This window comes from Thunnus thynnus, chromosome 14 (assembly GCF_963924715.1).
Source record: "Thunnus thynnus chromosome 14, fThuThy2.1, whole genome shotgun sequence".
In the NCBI taxonomy this organism is placed as follows: Eukaryota; Metazoa; Chordata; class Actinopteri; order Scombriformes; family Scombridae; genus Thunnus; species Thunnus thynnus.
The window spans coordinates 9,942,894-9,962,812 of NC_089530.1; the positions used below are offsets into that span (position 1 = coordinate 9,942,894).

At 41.5% G+C, this 19,919-nt stretch overlaps 1 long non-coding RNA gene across 4 annotated transcripts in view; it reads right to left on the reverse strand.

Annotated features, from left to right (window-relative positions):
* Nucleotides 1-19,919, reverse strand: part of LOC137196827 (uncharacterized) — a 170,027-nt gene that overhangs the window by 36,688 nt on the left and 113,420 nt on the right. The window contains exons 7-8 of one of the 4 annotated variants that reach the window (XR_010931330.1): nucleotides 5,802-5,885; nucleotides 5,325-5,722 (exon numbers count right to left, since the gene is read on the reverse strand). The exons of 2 other annotated variants lie outside the window; for them this stretch is intronic. This is a non-coding gene — a long non-coding RNA (uncharacterized lncRNA). Of the gene's footprint in view, nucleotides 1-5,322; nucleotides 5,886-19,919 lie in introns of those variants that run through there. One more of the 4 variants, XR_010931329.1, reaches the window with a different exon arrangement.

The following is a 19,919-nucleotide window of genomic DNA, read 5'->3' on the forward strand; positions in this document are numbered from 1 at the left end:
AAAATACATACCCCAGAAAGGAATACTGGAGACATGAGGGCAGTGGTGAAGGCTGGAGCGATTGAGCGCCTCCATACCGAGTACAGTCACCTGAGCATACATGCAAAGCCTCATGCAGAGTATAGAGGAGTCATCTATTTGCTGTCAATTGTCTGTCTTGTACTTTGTAGACCAATTGTTCAAGTGAAGGTTCTGTGCTATGATGAAAAGTAAGATAGGATGTATGTGTACATTTGTGTGCATTATTAGTGAAGAGGTTGATTTTATCTACGATTCTTTATCTGTTTAAAAAACACAAAAAGAAAGGCTAAAACATCTTAGGTCATAATTTAGGACAAAGTAGGTAAAGTGTTGAAAGAGACATTTTATCCATGTGTGTTAAACATGACTTAATACTCACTTTAAATTATACAGAGAAGCATCATCATGTAAGGTCAACAGTGTCGCCTATACAGCATAAAATGTGTGAACTGTACATTCAAACTGGTGACATATGAAAACCTCTCAGACCCACAGGCGGGTTGGACATTACAAACTTACAAACTTACAAACTTATGCAGTGCAGCCAAACGTCATTCAAACGTACACAACTTTAATTTTAAATTCTAATGGAGATCACAAAGTGTTCAAACATGCCAATTATGTCAGGATGAATTTTGGGGAAATATGTATAAAATGATGCACAAGACATCTAGAAAAATCTATTTGATGGAACGGTGCATTCTTGTGTAAACATCACGAAGCTTCAACGAAAAGCTGGAATGAGCTGAAACTGAATATATATGACACAGTCAAACAGTGAGGAATTAGATGATTTTTCCAACCTTAGAGCTACTTGAGGGGAAGGAGTTGGAGTACAAGAGGGAAAAAATGTATGTTGAGGGGTAAAGGAAAAACCTGAATAAATGAATGTAGAAACAATGCGTGCAGATGCTTCCATACAGAGCACTGAAGGGTTTGACGAGTACAAGAATAATGTGAATCATATGCTAAAGCCTTCGCAGTCATCAAAATCTCAACCCAGTTGAACACCTATGGGAGATTTTTGGAGTGTTGTGTTCGACAGTGCTCTCTACCACTACCATAAAACACAGAATGAGGGAATATCTTTTATAAAAATAGCGTTCTTGCTTCCAGTAGAGTTCAGATACTTGGAAAATCTATAACAAGCAGCACTGAAGCTGCTCTGGAGGCTCATGTTGGCCCAAAACATCACTAAGACACTTCATGTTGGCTTTCTTTTCATTTGTCACCCATCTGTATCTGCCAAATGTCTGTGCTGTAGTAACTGTCTGTTGTTATATACACTGCAACAACAACACAGTTACCATTACGCTTTTGATAATACTGAATGTATAGAGTTATATCTGTATATTATACATGTATGCATACAGGCCACACTGCTCCCTTAGCACTTGGGTCCTGTCCTGTTCTATATGCATCTGCTGTTATATATGTAAATGTGTGTGTAGTTGTCTACTTAGCACTAATATCACTAAGTCACATTGCTTGTAAAAGTGCACTTGACAAAAAAATTAAGTTAGCTGTTGAGTAGCACCTGATTCAGCTGCACATTGCTGGGATATGTGCAGAGAAGCCCTTTTCACTTAAATGTGATTCAGACTCTGTAGCTAAAAGATTGCAGTTATTATGTTTGATAACTAGGTTACTTTAATCCAGTTACTTTAACTCCACAACTCTGAGAATAAGAATTAAAGGGGCCTGAATGATTAGCGGCCTGAAATGGGATGTGATGACAAACACTCCCAGTTTTGAAACACAGTCCCAGACTGGGATGCAGAGTCCAGGGCTAATAACCAAAGAGACTGGCTCGGCTACAGCCACTAATTTGTAGTGTAGTGGTCATTACTGAGAGACAGCAGCCAGCTGTGGTGTACTGTTGCTTATCTGGAGGTAATGAGAGGTAACATGGGTGTAATGCGGCTCCATGCGCACATATTTGTCTACACATCCAGAACGTCTCTTGACTTTCCTTTTCTCTCTCCTTTCTCCCTCTGTCAAATAAATCCTCTGCGGCTGTTTTGAAAAATCCCTTCACCTTTTTTTTCTGCCAAACATTCTTTCTCCCTCTCTTTCTCCTATTCCTCATTAAACTCACGAAGAAGAAAGCATGTTTAGTGTGAGCTCAGGGGCCCCCCGGCTCAGTTGTGGGAAGGGAACTGTAACGGTTAATGGAGGGAGGTCTCACCCGAGGAGAGAGGAGACACCCACATTCAACAAACACACACACACAAACACACACACAGATCAGAGAGCAACAATGTTTTCGGGTGATGTCAAAGGCGGCAGATGAACAGAACATGTTTCGAGGAGCAGCGGGACTCCTGATGGGACTCAGGTGATGGAGGGGAGAAGGAGAGAGGAATAGCCCAAGGAGACATGGCGCTTGTCTGGCCTGTTTCCCGGCCTCCCGTGTTGGAGCATGAAAAGAAGCAGGTCGTTTACACCCCAGTGAAAAAAGCCACCATAGCCACAGCAGCACCTGGATGTTATTTAGGCTAATGGACTCGGGGCTTACTCAATAGTAATCAACTTGGGGGGGCTTGTCGCTTTGTTTCCTGCACCACCTTCCTCCAGCACTCCCTTTCTTTGTCTTTCACAACTTTTCGCCCTCTTTTCCACTTTTCCCTCTTACCTGCTCTTCCTGGCTCCCACCCTGTCCTTATCTCTCCCCAACCCCCCGCCTTTCTCCCTCTCGTGTGTTTATTTTATTTTGCGGAGAGCTGTGTTATGACAAAGACTTCACTCCCCGGATGTATGCAGTCAGTGCTTGTGTCATGCCCTTATGAGGTATGGGGGCCCTCACAGCTCTGCCAGCCCCACCCGTCCTGCCCTTTCCTAGGCAGAGAAGGCTGGGAGGAGGGGCTGGAGTAGGGTGGAGGGGGTGACTCCTGCCCACACCCTGTCCTGTCCTGACTGGCGTTGATAGAAATTTCACACACACAACCGCACAATAAAGTATAGCTTATAGATTCACGCAGTAAGATGATTTTTTTCATTCTCTTTTGTTCTTATGGACAGTTGAAAATGCTGACATGAGACTTCCTGGCACAGTCCATTTTCCTGTCTCGCTGCTATTACCTCATTCATACAAACTTCAGAATGGTTTGGGATTGTTTACCATCCATCACAAAGTCCCGAAGGGCTAAAACCTTTAGCTGAAGTCACGTAAGGCTCAATAGCCACATAGCATAGTTTATCATGCAGCAGACTCATTTATCCTCTGCTGACTTTTTTTTTTTTTTTTTTTTGGAATCACCAGTGGGTTATTTTTGAGTAGGAACGTACGCTTCCACTGTGGAGTGTCTTCTATTAGTGTTTCATTCAAGATCTCTTTCATCCTCCTTGACAAAAATGACAAACACATTTCCTTGTTCACCGTGAAATTCACTACATTTGTCATATCATGTAAGAATCTCTCACCCCAAGACACAAAGAGTGAAGGCAAGGGGGATTTCTGGTCTTTGTACACAGCCTCTTGTGAATGGATTCACATGGAAAGTTGGGTTGAAATAATGATATATTAAATCCCCCAAGATTGTGCTGTAAAAATATTTTGTTTCTCACGTCTGCTTCGCTTTACTCGTAAGACAACTGGTTGATCTGAAAACCGAAGTTGCCACCCAAGACATACCACTTATCACCGTAAACTGCATTGAGCTGTTTAAGGAGGAAAAATGGGGCTGTACATGAAAAATAAACCCGGTATGATAAAAGTTGTCAAATGTGTTTCCATCGGTCTCATCTTCTCTCCCTTCTCTAACAGCTTGAATGTGAAAAAGCCTTAAGCAAAATGTTACATTTCATCATTTTTCCATTCTTTAATTTTCACCACAAAGCCTGACATGTTTTAAGAGGTGCAACCTAATATTGCCTGAACTCCAGGACCTACCACAAAGATCTCTGGGTAAATGGGAGGGAAGGAAGTGCACAGACAGGAGGACGGGCGTGGATGGAAAAGTGCGCAGTAACTTGGCTGCAGCACACCCTTAAGTAACAACACATGGCAGTGGAGGAATTCCACATTCATGGACACTCTACATGAGCGAGGATGGGATGGAAGGGCTGTCCGGGTTGCTTGCGCTGAGCTGCCGGCCGGTTCCGAATGGGAAGCTGATAAGACTCTGCCATACCTAATTCCTTTCCATGTTCTCATCCTGGGTAGGCATCACAATGGGCATGATTCATGGGGGTAATTCCGCCAGCTACTGACTTGGCTCCTGCTTGCGTTTGGGAAGAATGTGACCTCACAATACGCCTCTTTCAGGCCCATCCCTGTCTGACTTCGACCAGCCTCTCCTTGAAGCCCTCTTCTGTTAGAAGACTGCAGAGTGAGGACAGGAGAATGCGGCAGAAAAGCAAGGGAGAGAGGCTAAGTTGAGAGGGAAAAAAAAAACCTCTCCTCCTTCCCCACAGTCTCTCTTCCTACATCACTCTCTCCCTCCCTCTGTGTTTCTCCCTCTAATAACTAAATGATGTGCAGTGAGGAGGGGAATTTAAAACAATGAACTTGAAAGTCAACCACCGTGACGACCACAGAGACGAGCCCTGATTGCGCAGGGGGAAGTTGTAGGTGTGATGCCTGTTTTATGTTTCCATATATCAGCCACAGGGACTACCACAAGTCTAGCCGAAGTGATGATCTGAACAAGAACACGTGATGCAAAACAGTGTTTTGTAACATGAGACCTCTGAAGCGCTCTCTATCTAGTGCTTAAACAAACTGCAATCATCGTGGGTAATTATTTAGCTGTATTAGGCCATTTGAAGCTCGGTTAATTCCTAGTTACATTCCATCTGTCACAGACAAAAAGACCCTTGTCTTTATCTGCAGTCAGCGCTGAAATATAAATTAGACTGTGGAGTGGCTCAGGCAAAAGTAAGCTTACAATGGATGGAACATAAAAGTGTGTAATCAAAATCCCTGCCAATACTGAGTTAAGAAAACATGTGGTCTACAAAGGCCTTAAAAAACGATAAGGATATAATAGTATTCTTTAATGGCCGAGACCAGTGCATTCTTCAGTTTCAACAAGATTAATTGAGCATCCCAAAGACAGGGGGTGAAGGATATTATCTTAAAAGGGGGGCGAATTTTATCCACTAATATTGAATGTATGTAATTTGCAAGCACATCAGGCATAACCCTAACCGTCCATGGCTCTTTCTTGGACATAGATCTCAGAAATATGAGTTATTCTACCTCTTTAAAAGAGTTCAGAGAAAATAGAATAATGCCTCAGTGGTCCAATAAATCTCTTTTTTATTCAAGCAATTCACCCCTACCCCATTTAACTTCACTACAGAGGAAAATGTCTTTACAGACCTGCACCATCATCAAACGGCGAACACACATGATCATAAACACTTATAATCTGGCACAAGTAACGGCACGCACACACACACACTCTCACACCACACACATAAAAAGGGCAGTGACACGTACATGTTCGTAAGCAGAGGTGGTTTTGTCATGTCACCCTCCTTCAACATCCTGCTGCAGTCTCCCTCATAGGAGGAGAAAATATGGTGTGATGTCACCTCTGGCACAGCCCTGGTGTCTGAAAACTTTTCATGCGCCGCCCCAATGAATGAGAGGCAGACATTACTCAGAATAAGACTGGAGACTATCTGCTCTCCACAGTTAAAGCTGGTATTTGTTAGCGTGGATCACTGCCAGAGCTGGGCCACTGTCTGTTGACTGCAGATCAACACAATACAGATCAGATAATTCAGACTCCACAAAACATCCACAGTATGCGAGTCGATATGCCACTCACAAGTCTTCCCTGTCACTCGTACTGGCAGGGTCACGCTGCTCCCCCAGCACCACTGGCACTCCTTAAGTGGCCCGGCGGCACCGTCTGAAAACCACCAATTGGGGTTAGTCATAATAGAGCTTCATCTGGCCATCAATCTTCATGCTCTCCCCTTGCGAGCAGCACAGACCGCGTCTTGTGTTGCAGTTAAAAGCCTTGGCACTGCTTTACCAGGCCTGTGATAAATTGATTGCTCTATGAAGCCTGTGGAGAATGTTTGGAGATCCCGATCCATCCTCCCTGTTTGTCGCTGTGCATTAGCGATGAGTGAGGGGATTCCTGAACCCTGACTCATGTAAGCTGCCTGGGCAAGCACCTTTCAAATAAAATTTAGCAAGGAACAGTCGACTGGAAATGTAAATTGTACACCCATTTAGAATGTTTGATATTTTTTCCAAAGTTTGAGTGAAAAACAAAAGCCAGAGGCATTTTGGGCAAACAATGTGTCAGCAGTTAAAAGAAATAGACTGTTGAAGGACCAATAAAATAATAGATTTTGGGCAGTTTTTCAAATGCACGCACTCCCTGCTTTTCATCACCAGGAGAAGCAAAGGAGAACGCTCACTTCAGTTTGCTTCTTTCACTTGTTTATGAAATTAGTTGTTCAGTTTCAAACTACTGTTCCCTAACAATTTAGGGAGTTAGTTTTTTCGTGTGTGTGTGTGTGTGTGTGTGTGTGTGTGTGTGTGTGTAAAAATTACAAAGTCATCTGAAAGTCACCACATGTTTATTTCAAAATTTTGTGGTGACATACCATTTGACTTTAATTATGCAAGAAAAATGTCGCTTTTTCTTTGCTTAAATGTTTCAATTTAAAACAACAACAATCTATTTGCATCCATTAATATCTCAGTTCAGTGTTCCATGCAAGTTTTCAAATCTAGATCAGATATCACTGTTATCTCGCCCATTCTTATTGCTATATCAACATTCCTATTCCAGCTGACGGGTCTAGTGGACTGTGAAGTTAAATAACAGAACGGAAGAGACCTTTTTTTTCACTCATGAGAAAGTACGCTGATCCTGTGGGTAGGGCAGAGTTGACACACAGCTAAATCCTCTCAGTGTGTCTATTTTGGTGAGAAGTCTAGACATAAAAACATTTTACAAGGGACCAAAAGCCACATTTGGGTTATGCAAAGCTGGACTTGACTTGGACCGGCCTAGACACGACTGCCAGAAAACGCAGAGCTACATGTTGGGACAAAGCAAGTGTCTGTTATTGATTTCCTGCCAAGCACCTTGCAGGGTGTATATTTTAACTCCAGAGATAAAATATAGTTGATGAAGTCATGCGTTTACATCCTATAATGTCTTTGTGCTGGAGAAAAGATTGTCTGCAGTCATAAAATGTTTATATTAGTGTCTTTTATGGGATGTTCCTTGTATACATAATTGTTCACAGCATTATAAAAAACAAGACCGACAAAGTGCAAATTAATGGGTTTGTGGGGGTACTGACCACCTATTTTCCACACTCCAAGTCACAACATCTGTAAACAAAGAAAATGTGTTCAACTGTCAACACACACCCAAAAGTGTCACCACAGATGATGTCATTCCCGGGTAATGAACATTCAGAGTCGAGAAACAAGCTGTGCATTTTATTAAAAATGAGGTTGCTTATTAGTTTCATATAAAACTTTTGTCCCCTCAAGATGTCTTGAGGGTAACAACAGTCATTTAACTTGTAATTGTAGTGTATATGGGATTTTGGGATGCACGCAATGTTTCATAATTGTGATACACAAACAAACTCCAACTGTAACTCTTCTAATTTACACCTGAACTGGCAGGATGACAATGAGCGGCAAACAACTATTTTTAAAAACTGATCCACACAATTAAAAGTTAATCTCTCAGTGATGATGAGATACTGTATTCTGGTGCTTTTTTTCAACAGTCTTTGTGAAGCATCATTGCGATTATTTCCGACTGCATCACTTCCCTTTTGGCATCCTGCAGCTGTGGAGTGAATCTCAAACGTCAACATCCTCTGATGTTCTACTGTAGACTTCCTCATGTAAGTGGTACCATTCATGCCTGATGCCCATTAAAGAAAGGAGGGGCATGGGGCATGTACGTTTTGCACTGCTTACCAGAAAAATGTCAAGGCACCCTACTTCATTAAAATACCCTACTTCATTAAAAGACAATAATTTACAGTGTATTATTATCACAGCTACATGATAATAAGACCAAGACGAGCCACGCTAGTTTCTTTGTGAGGCCATGAGCTAAATGCTAACATCAACATGCTAATATGCTCACAATAGCAATGTTAACCTGCTGATGATTAGTAGAGATGTTTACCATGTTCACATTTTTAATTTAGTGAGTTAGCATGCTATTATTTGTAAATTAGCAGTAAACACAAAGAGCAGTTGAGGCTGATTGGAATGTTGTTAGTTTTGCAGGCATTTGGTCAAAAACCAAAATAGTGGACAAAGTGATTTTGAAATTTTGACCTGGTGATGAAGATAGATGAAAAGTCTTCCTGAGGGGGACATGAGTGTCTGTAGCTAATTTCATAGCAATCCATCCAATAGTTGTTGAGATATTTTAGAGGATAAGTGAAAATTCTGACCATGCTGGTGGCACTAGAGGAAAAGTCCAGGGATTACCAATGTCAGTAGGCTTCATCCTCTTGGTACCACAAATGTGTGTACAAGATTTCATGGCAATTCTTACAAGAGTTGCTGAGATATTTTAGTTTGGACCAAAGTGGTGGACTGACTCAGCAACTAACTTATATTGCCATCACTAGTGGCATGCCGCTAACTTGGCTAGAAAACAAGACCAACATGTATCAACCACACACCAATCTCCCTCGGGGTCGAACAATCACACATATGAACAAGTGAATACCATCATCACAAGCTTCAATCACAGATGTGAGCATTTCAATGGTAACATAAATGCAAATTAAAACATGAACTGTATACTTTTTTCTTGGTAGACATTAAGTAAAAAAGCCAACCATTGTGCAATTGAGTTACATCAGTCTCAAATCTAAGTAGCACTTCCTCTCTTCATTTTTTACAGGACGTTTTGTGGTTAAATTAAAAAAAAACTTTGTTCCACATTTTTTTGAAAATTGTTTTTTAGTTCTTCATTCTCTCAAATAACTAAAAACTTGTTTGTTTTTTTTAATTTTTGCTTTTTCTATGTTTAGCAGGTCCGACCATTGTTGTCCAAACTTAGAACTTGAAACAGATCGTTTGCTACATCAACTACACTGTGTGCTTTGACTGATTCATTTCCTTTAGAAACACGAATTCTATTTTGTCCCAATCTTGAGGAAACATTTTGGTGTGAACACCCTGTTCGGCACAACGATAATCTCTGAATGGCCTGTCTTGATTAAAAAAAGACTAAATTAAGCCAAATTCTGATACTGTGAATGGGAACGAAAAACACAAAGAGTGAGCAGGAAGAAAGGGCCTCCATTAGCCTTCACTGTAGCCACTGATGATTGATATGATAGCAAGCCCATTCAATCTGCAAATTTTACACATGATTGAGGTTCTATTGGATGTAATGAAATGGCCTTCCTGAATATTGCACTTGAGTGACTGTGTGACCACCAGCACAATAGCTGCTATTATAGTTTTGGGCCCTCAACCCATTTTTCATTGTACCAGGTCCACCGTATTATTATAGCAGAACTCAGAGTGAACCCACGGCTTTGGTTTCTTGCTGTTACGGATGTGACCGTTCTCTCCACCGGGAGCAATTCACAGTGTTAATTGACCACCGCAATCACTCAACAGATTTATGGAAAGTCTGAGGGGTCACAGGAGACTTCCAGGGGAGGCCGTCCAGGGAGCAGGGCCTGCCCCAGAGCTGCAGCTAGGGAATTTCTGGCCTTTGTTACTACAGGTTCATAAACTCTGCCTTTCTGTAATGACCTCAGAGGAAATAGACATTATATAGAAAATCTGACATTTAAACAGCACATAGAGGAAACTTAAATCATCCTGTGTTTGTCCCTGTTTATAGTTCTGAATTGATTCTAATAATGCCACAGCATTGATCAAAATAATACAAATACTACAGTGTACTAACAAAATTGAATCTATCTTTGAATATAGACACAGTTGGGTGACCCAGTTTGTGTCTCTTTGTCATACAGATGTGTATCTTTCACTGAGGGGGAGGAGCTGTAGCACAGACGGACTAGGCGTGGGCACTGGGGTCCATCTGGTCCACTATAATCAGCTTTAAACAACAGAGCTAAAGACAATGAAACAAAACAAGGCGCATGTGTAAAAACAGAATCACACTGCAAGCATCTAACTAACTCCCTTTATTTACACACTTTGGCTTGTGAAGCTCCAATGTGCAAACACTTGATATGATACAGTAGGAGGATGGTGTTGAGATGATGGAAATGGTTTTGATCACTGTTTATCCTCTAGCACAGTGTATCAGTATGTCGAAGTATTAGTTTGAATGAATGTGCATGTGGCCTTGCATCTGGACACTCTTAATACTGTTTAATCCCTTTCTGTCAGCCAGCCAGGCTTGTCCTCACACCAATGCACTATACAGTGTCACTTATCTTCAAACAGAGAAAGTGAGCGTCAAATAATGACTTCAGTTTAACCGTACACTTGTGGAATAATTATTTTCTAGTGCTCCTGGATGGGCCCTCTTGTGTTAAGGTAAGAGTGATCCTTCTTTTTCACATTTTAATTACAAATTCATGTTGTAATTACGCTGTAATCCAGCCTTAAGATTCATAATGACTCAATGTCGAGTGCTTGTAGAACCGGAGGCTAAACAACGAAGCCAGCTTTCTAAAGAGGGGTGAAGGCAAAACACTTCTCCTTATAATAAGTTACAAAAACTTGCATAATTTTGAGTTTAATGGATCGTTTTTGTGGACAGAATTGTTAGGAAATTGCTCCTACAGTTTAACATGAAGCAGTTGAAAATAATTGCCTTGGGCATGCCAATAATTTTACAGTGATTATGTGATAAGCTGTATCATTTCTTTTGATGAAATGTGTAACTGCCTTTTGTGAGAGTTGCCCAGACCTGATGATTTACGAGGGCTATAAGTCTGTGTTTTGCTGCATGGAGCCTGCATGGTGCATGAAGTTTGAATGCCATGCTTGCTTACACAGAAACTCAACACACTAATGGGTTTGTGTTACATTGCTAAATCAACTCGAGCTGTGAAGCGGCTCCCAGCAAACCTTTATGATCCATTACCCACCAGGCATGGTTTTGCCAGGGCGCCTGTGCCAGCTGGCAGAAACGGACAAGTCTGTATCATAAGCAGCCTCTGCCAGCGATAGCTTTACTGAGGTTTGCAGAATTCCCCCCGTTCTCTCTAGCTGATTACATACATGTTGTTTTCTCATTAGCCGAGGCTCCTCGTGGTCCTGTCTTGTGGAAATGGTTGATGGAATGAAGGTAAACGCAGTCTGTACAATATGTTAGACTTGATGTCTGCAGACAGCTCGGGAAGAGAGACAAGTCTGTGGAGTGGTTTGAGTTTGGGTGGAGACAGCAGCATTTACTGTAGAACTGCAGACAAATATGCATGGACCCCACCCTCGGCTAGTGATCAACTCCTCTGTCATCAGTGTCTTTATCACGCAGACAGAGATTGATATCCGAGGATCAGATTCCTCTGGATTCCTCTTGCGAAAGAACGTCCCATTTTTCAAACATTTGGAAACTTGAAAGACTTCTGTAGCGTTTGTCTGACTGTTTTATTGTGTTATTCATGAAAGCTGGCAGAACTCTGCAATATCTACACACAAACAAGCTCCCGCTTATCCAAGTTGCTTTTCATTTCAACAGCTGTCAGTGCATGTCTTACTTCTGAAAATGCATAATGAAATTTGTATGCCTTTTTTTTGTGACCATGCAGTTATTGTTAAATATTGCAATTATATTTGCCAAGATTTTCTCCTGAGTACACTTGTATTTAAGCTGTGTGTGGATGACTAACTGTCTCATGTTTCATGGCTCATGCTTAATGGGTGATGAGAAGGAAGGAGAAAAGACAACTGAACTACAAAAGGCATGTATGCAGAAAAAGATAAATGTATAGGATTTTCTTTACATTGTAATTGATAATAATTTGGATTACATGTAAGCCTGTATCATGTCATCTGTTATTCTCAAATCCTGCCTCTTCCCCTGAAGTGAATATGATCTACCTACCCACCCATGGTTTCCAAACTGCATTTGTTTTACGACAGTCAGATGTAGGGGAATTCCAAGTAGAGTTTTATCAGATTAAAAACAATAGTGAGCCAGTACGAAGGCTGTTGAAGCTACATGTATTCATTGAATAGACACTATTATCTGGGTCATAGGCAGATGAGATAGGCAAATCAGAAATTCTCTCCTCCTCTAAAATGAGGCACTTTCACTCGGTCGGATAGCAAAGCCTGATATCAGGAGCAAAGGAGGAGCAGAGGAAGGTCATGGTGGGCATGAGCAATAGAGGGAAAAGAGAGTAACAACAATAGTTCAAAGCCTCGCCGTTTGTATTTGATCCATTGTCCCTGCTGGTCTTTAGAGACCACCACCAACAAGGCATCATCTTACTCAGGTTGACAGGGTTTTGTATAGCCAAGATGCCCTGTGAGATTAGGTTTAGGTAGCCCAGGGTTAGAGCAGAGTGGGAGGAACGGTATAGCATCATTGTTTCTGCAAGAATAGAAGATGGTTTAGGGAAGCTGGACTAGTTTAAATGATGGATTTTGAGTTTTATAGTGTCTGCAACAAGAGTCGTAATTACTGTTTTGTTAGACAGTAAAAAAAAATGTGTGTAATCGGAAAAAGCCAGATAAGCAAATGGCTGTTTCTTTATCTGATAGGGACAGTAAATCCCTCTCAGAGGATTATCACAATGGCCCATTTATTTCTTCACCAGATTTCCCTCCTGTGTAATTACCATTTGCCTCTATCTCTCTCTGTGGCAAAACTGATGGGTGGAATATCTTGGGAAATATGCAAGGAAAGGCCAAAGGGGAAAACAACTCAGAGGCGCACCACAATGAATGAGAATTTGAGGATGCTAATTAAACAATGTCATGATTTATTGTCAGTAACAAAACATTTACTGTTTCAGTCCAAAGGCTTGACTTCTTGGAAAACGTATCATTGGGTCATAGCTAAGTAAACTTTTTCGCTTCACTTCTGGTTGTAACCGAGGGTTTTGAAAAAAAAGTAAAAGGCCTCCGATATTACAGGGCTTGTGTCAGGGCACCTACATATATTTATTTAAGCAGAACACAGAACATGTGATAAATTATGGCCTTCAGGTACACTTTTGCCCTTGTCTATTAATAACTTTTTGTTTATCCTTAGACTGTGTTTAGATGTCAAAAAACAATTCAAGGCAAAGAAATCAATCAGTAACCAAAGGCAGCCAAGACCAGTTGAAACAGCCGTTGAGTTCATCACAAGCTGTCAAGGTTGTTGTTTTTATCACTAATGGTTTCACAACTATAAACTTGTTACTATACATGAAACTGTATGCTGGGGTCACATATTTAAATTGAATAGACTTCCTAGAAAGCCTTTCCCGGCTTCAGAACACGGGCTTTTGGCTGGCTCATGAATGGACGGGACAGAGATGTTATCTGGCCTTAGGGAGGATGTTTGGGGAGTGGGAGTGGAAGGGCTCTGGGGCTTCAGTGTGCTAATGCAGCTAACAGCCAGGAAGGCAGAGTGTTGACTCTGCAGATTTAAGCCAGCTACTGATGGCTATGGGGCTAAATACTGACCCTGTGGACTAATAAAGAAAATCACCTCAGGCACGAGCCGCAGGGGTCAGAGGTAACAGCATGGCTGGGAAAAACACAGGCCGTGGCTTTCGATCACTACTCTGCCTAATTGAAATGACAGTTGAAGACCAGTGGGGGTAACAGTGTTTATTTACGTCTTTGTTACGCGGTGAGCAAGCACAAAGATATGCCTGGCCCGGCCAGGGATGACATCGCTCCCGTATGCTGTCTGGCTCCGGGATCTCTGTACCAGTACAATAAGGACTTCCTGTCTGCCACCAGATTCCCCTGCATTCCATCCAGGCCGGGGATGAGGCGAGGGGGCTGCTGGGGATGTGGTTTTGTGAAAGAGTACAAGTCCTAATCAAACTGACAATATGGGCCAGTTCCCTTCTTTCAACCCTCAGCCCGAGCTGCCGTCTAACAGGGAGCTGCAACAGGCTGTGATTTGCTGAAGCTGTAGCGAGGTTGGTTTCCTGTGCTTTAACAGATGCGAAGAGACGGCCTTAGGGAAAGGCTGGACCTGACTGTCAACACCCCGTTTCACAGCGCTGAGACCAGCATTTCTATAAAGGCCGTGCACTCGGTTATGTTGCAAAATGGTTGTTACTGTACAGCATAATGGTATTTATAGTAAGACTAAATAAAACTTCATGTAAATGTACATCTGAATCACAGATGTACATATATTGTACACAAATGAATGTTCATATTAGTTAATGTTATATTCATGTTCATATCAATATATTTAGATTTATTTTAATGGATACTCAAATTAGTAAAACAAAACAAATATTATTTGTTCATAAGATTTTTGTTGTGAGGATACAATGACAGTATATGAGCTTTTTTTCCAGTTGTGATGCAAAAATGTGTGGGTGGCAATGAGCACATGCTCCTAGTAGGTCCTAATGACCCTTTAGTATATCGCTGATACAACAAACAGTGGAATATAAGACGGCTGCACCGAGCAAAAGGCTTAACCCCATATTGCTCTCAATAACATCGAGGGAAAACAGAGAGAGGAGGCATAGGATAAAAAAGGAAAGAACAACAAATAATGGAAAATGATACAAAAGCTTATATACTGTGATTAACAGTTACATTGAATACACCAAAACTGTTGCTTTCTTAAAGGTATTCAAGTTCCAGCTGCTTTGACCATACTCCGCTGGTGTAAAAAAACACCCTGATGTTGCTATTTGAAGAAATGGGGGAAGAAAGCATTGAAGCTCTCCTGTTTCAATGGGGTCAAGGTGAGAGAGCAACAGCAACCTTCAGCAACCTGAGCACTAAAACAGCCTACTGCTGCCTAGCGTGACTAGACATTTGGCATTAATGGCCTCCTGAGAGGGCCCTCGGTACAGGAGGAAAAGAACACAAATACTCCTCACTCACACCCCAGCAGCACAGAGGAAATTATATGTAAGTGATGTCACACCACAAGCATGTTGTTTAAAGGATTATACCAAGGTTTTAGGATACTGGTCAATGCATTATTTAAATTAGACTAAACTAAATTAGGTTAAACAAATGATCAGTGTGTCCCCAGTTGATCACTGGCCTGGATGCTCCACTCTAACACTTTAGGAACACTTTTTTCAGATGGCGATGGAAGATTTAGTGTGTATTGTATCTTGTGGTATGATTTACATGGTTGCTAACACAAAAGATAAACCCGATGAGTTAATGGTATTTTTAAATTGGACAATGTGTTTGTGGGGACAGTAATTTCCTGTGCAGAGGGACACGAGTGTCATTTCTACAAAAAAGGACATTACAAGTTCCACTTTGAGTCATTCAAATTCTGATGATAGTAAGAGGATGAATAAGCTTGTGGTCATTTCACAAGTCTTTTCAGCTCAGGAAATGAGCAACTATTGCGCTGGCTTTCTCTAATTTAGCTGCTGAGAAGACTCAGGTTTCTGTCAACACTTCATTCTGTGAAATTAAAGGATCATTGCCTTGAAATTAAAGGATCATTGCCTTGAAATTAAAGGATTATTGCCTTGAAATTAAAGGATCATTGCTTTGAATCCTCAAATGTTGGCGATCTGCATGAACACTGACTAATGCCACAGGTGATCAATGAGGGTACAGTACATTTGATATCATTGTGTTTCCAGGTTTTGTTGAAGCCACTCTAGGTGTTGATTACTAGTGATATTATGCTCTCAAAGGGGGCCTTTGTGCCATCCTGCATAGGCATTGCCAGACCTTCATAAATAGTTTTCAGTGAGAGATGGAGGGAGGAGAGAGGGAGACATTTGTGTGTGTCCTTTCAGACACAGATTTTGTCCAGTATTTCGGGTTTTTGTACGTTATGAATGGGCTTCCCTCCCCCCGAGACATATGCAAATAACCATGCAAACATGCACACACTGCAACAAAAAGGTACATTTTTCATCTGTTGGATTTAAAAGACTAGGCTACACTTTAAAAGCAGTACCATAGTCACCAGATCAAATCAACAACTTCACAAATCAAATAAATATTTTGGTCATTTTTAAATAATTTGAATCTATTAGTGTTTCAGAAAGAAGAAAAGCACATCATATGTCACAGCACACACTGTATTTATTGTTTGTAGCATATATCACCAACCAGACTAAGTTGGTACAGTGAGGTGGATAAACAGGCTCAAACGTCTTTCATGACATGGTGAATTTATTTTTAGATCTTGTCTGATTGCCCTTACATGTGAACTAAACAGTGACAAAGAGAAATCAGCCATACTCCACTCCTCATTTCAACTGTAATCACTCCTTTCTTACACTGTTGTGTTCCACACGCACACACATTTTAACAGTGTTCTTTATATTTACAAAACTTACCTGCATAACACAAATATTAAATCATATTTAATTATATCTTCAAAACCACAGTTTTTCCCACAGATACAAAGCCCTCTCCATTACGGCAACTGCCAATAACTGCAGGCACAGAGCAGAACCCAGCAAGTACTTTAGGCTTTTCCTTAGGTAGCCCTTACATCTCAAACCTCTCACCACCAATCTATGGACATATGGTGGGGCAGATACATTGCCAAATATTGAATGATAATCCACAATAAGCTGCAAAGACTATTGCAAGGGCTACTGTTTATATTTAAGCCACTGTATATTAATTGAAGTTTTCATGTTAAAGACAGCTACAGTGTTACAGAATGGGTAAACACAACATAATAGCTTATTTAAAAAGCTGTGTAACTAATTCTAAAGTCTTTTAGACGACTTGTTTGTTTTGAACCCTCTGAATCTTTCTTTACTTCTTCGTCGATAATTCCCAGGTCCCATTTGTTTTATCCATGGCTATTTCCAAAAAGTAAACACATTCCCTTCTCATTCAGCCATGGTATGAATCTGATCAAAAGCTCAGCCAGTGCTCCCTCCAAAGGGTCACTGCCCTTCCAAAAGATCAGATTTATGTACCCTTAAATGGTGGTAATTTATTTGTGTTAAAAAAAACTTGGTAGTCATTCAAATATGATTCTCACTCTGCTCCCATGATGGCAGCCAGCAGACAAACTCAGACTTTCCTCCAAATCTTTGTCTTCATAAATTTCTCCCATGAACTGCATAAACTACAAATTAGTAATCTCATGACCCAATCAAAAACAATCACAAAGCTGTGTGACTTGTAACTGGTTGGGCTGTATTTACATTCTTTCAGCTCATGATTTATGACACGAGAGAAGATCATTTTTCCCGACTGACGTACATGCTGTCTTACATAAAATAATATGCGTATGAAAAAGGAAGTTAAAGGACATTAGGCACCTTTTCTGTACAAAAAAAAAATCAATCTCCCCCCCAAGAATTGAACTGACAAAATGCAAGCAAACAAAGCAAAAGTTTTTTTGTGAAAGAGGTATGGTGTCAAAAGGAGTTTACATAAATATATCTGGTGCTTGGGACCTCTGTCATGTCTCTAATGCCATTGACCTGTTGGCAAGCTTCACCTCCTAGTGCTAACACTTCAATGAAAACCTCATGAAGTCACGGTAAATTTGTCCCAAAGAAAAGATGTCCGTGAACAGTGCTGATCGTGCTGAGGCCCGAGACTATTGTTACCATCTGCTCACTAGTTCCTCCAGCAAAGAAGATAATTGAATCTGAAATCACTTTTCTCTCTTGGTTTAAGAGTGAGGGTCATGTCTGTCACTGAAGCCTCCACCACAATAGTTTGGGCCCTTGTTTGTAGTCTTTATAGAGCTATTTCCTCTAGTTGTCTCTTGCAACATCTGCCCCTAGTCCTTCAGATCAATAAGGACCATCTAATCACCTGCCACACTTAATTAAAACCCAATCACTGCCTTTATGAGAGGCATCAAAGGGCACCGTGCCCAAAGGGGGTCTTGCAGATAAGACTTCAATGGTGTGCTTTGCAGGGTCTTTGCACAATAGAGGATGCTAAAAATCTTTAAGCTGGTTTGGTGAAAATAGGTCAATGTTGGCAGCTGTGGGTAATGTGTCCCAGGCCTGGCCTGTGGTCCAGCATGCTGCTCGCCATATTTAACACCCTTTGTGCCATCCTCTCGGCACTAATCTGTCTTTTCACTGAGTGTTAAAATTAATTTGCAGTGATTTCTATGAGGGCACAGGCATCGTTAGGAAACCTCAAAGGGGCTACAAAATGGACAAGTTGCCAATAGTGGGCCTTTGTCCTTCGTCTGCCCCTTTCTAAATACCCATGACAGCAGCTTTGAAATGCCTGGCTGATGAGGCTCAGATGCTCTGGCTGCGGACATCACAGTGACCATACTTGTCTGGCTGTGAAAAACATCTCATGACAAAGACAAACCCAGCACAGCAAACAATACCACAGACTAAATTCCAAAACTGCCCGAGTTAGAGTCCAGCCTGCATTGCTCAGTGATGTATCATGATAATCCTTGATGGCTCTGAAATTACAGATAAAACCTAATTTGATTTTACTTTATTTCCTCAAAGCTATCTCAACAGTGCAAGTCCCGAAGGAGAACATCAGTGAAAAGAGATAACCGTATCAGAGTGCCTGGCATCTACACAAAATGGTGTTCCCATGGGAAAATTGTAGACACAACTGTGTAGCTGAAGTTTTCCAGTGGTGCTCATAATGCCATTAATTGTGTGCTGGGAGAGTTGGATAAAGAGCTAGCCACGGAGAGCCCTGGAGGAAGCCACGTCTTGTAAAGCAGGTTTCTGCTGTATTTGCTGTATAGTATGGAGTCAAAAGCTGTTTCCCTGTTTCTCTGGCTCATATCTTCTGTCTTTTATTCTGTCTTCCTCTTTTATCTTTCTTTATTTAATCTTTCTCCTTGTGTATATCTCTCTCAATCTCTCCCACCAAACACACTAACTGTCTCTTGCCGTCTTGCCCCCGACCATAAAACAAGAGGGGAGAATTACTGACACAAACATTTCTGACGTCTGCAGGAGTGTGGGCCTCTTTTCTCTGTCAGCCTCACTCTCACTCTATAAAAAAGATAAACCTATAAACCTAAAGGTGAGAGAAGGAAGAATCAGAGATGTAGAGAAAAAGAAGAAAATAGAGAGGAGGGCAATTGTGGGTGGGTGTGGTGGGAGAGTTCCTCTCATCAAATTAAACTTCCATCACAGTTAAAGACATACCCGAATTCCAGCCAGCCAATCAGCCAATCTAAGACAAATGATTTTGTTGAGCTTTCTTGCCACACTGGGCGTGGGAACAGCACAGATTCTCATAAAAAAAAAAGAGCCTGTAAGTTATTTCCCTTCCTGCTTCAAAGACCTGCACAACAAAAAGGTTTGTGTTTATGTGCTGGGTTTCTGTGTTGTTGTCTTTGAGCCTGTCAGTCTCGGATGGTTTTTACTGTGCATGTGCGAGTGTAAACAATATTTGGCATCTACAGCTGTCTGCTCACGTGCAACAGTCTGAGAGACGAAACGCAAAAGGATGCAATCTTTCATTTTCATAGATAAATAAAACTGTTCAAGGGTCATTTAAACCAGGGGGGTCCTGTTGCATTCCACTTTTCTCGAGGCAGCGTTTTGATCAAAGCCGTTTGTAGGACCTCTTTCCTCTCCTTTTCCCCCACACTCCCCCGCCCAGCCTCCCACACTCCAACCCCCAAACCACGTCTGCCTTGCTGCTGCTAATCATTGGTGGTCTCCTGACTGCCAACAGTAATTGATTAGGGAGCAGCGGAGTACTGGCGGGTGAGTAAGGGGTGGGGTGGGGATGGGGGTGGGGGTTCAACCCAGAAGTTCTCAAGGTCACTGCCCTCTCCTTCCCCCTGCCGAACTCCTTTTCTCATGCTATTAGGTATCAGCCACAAGGGAAACTGCAAATATTTGGCACA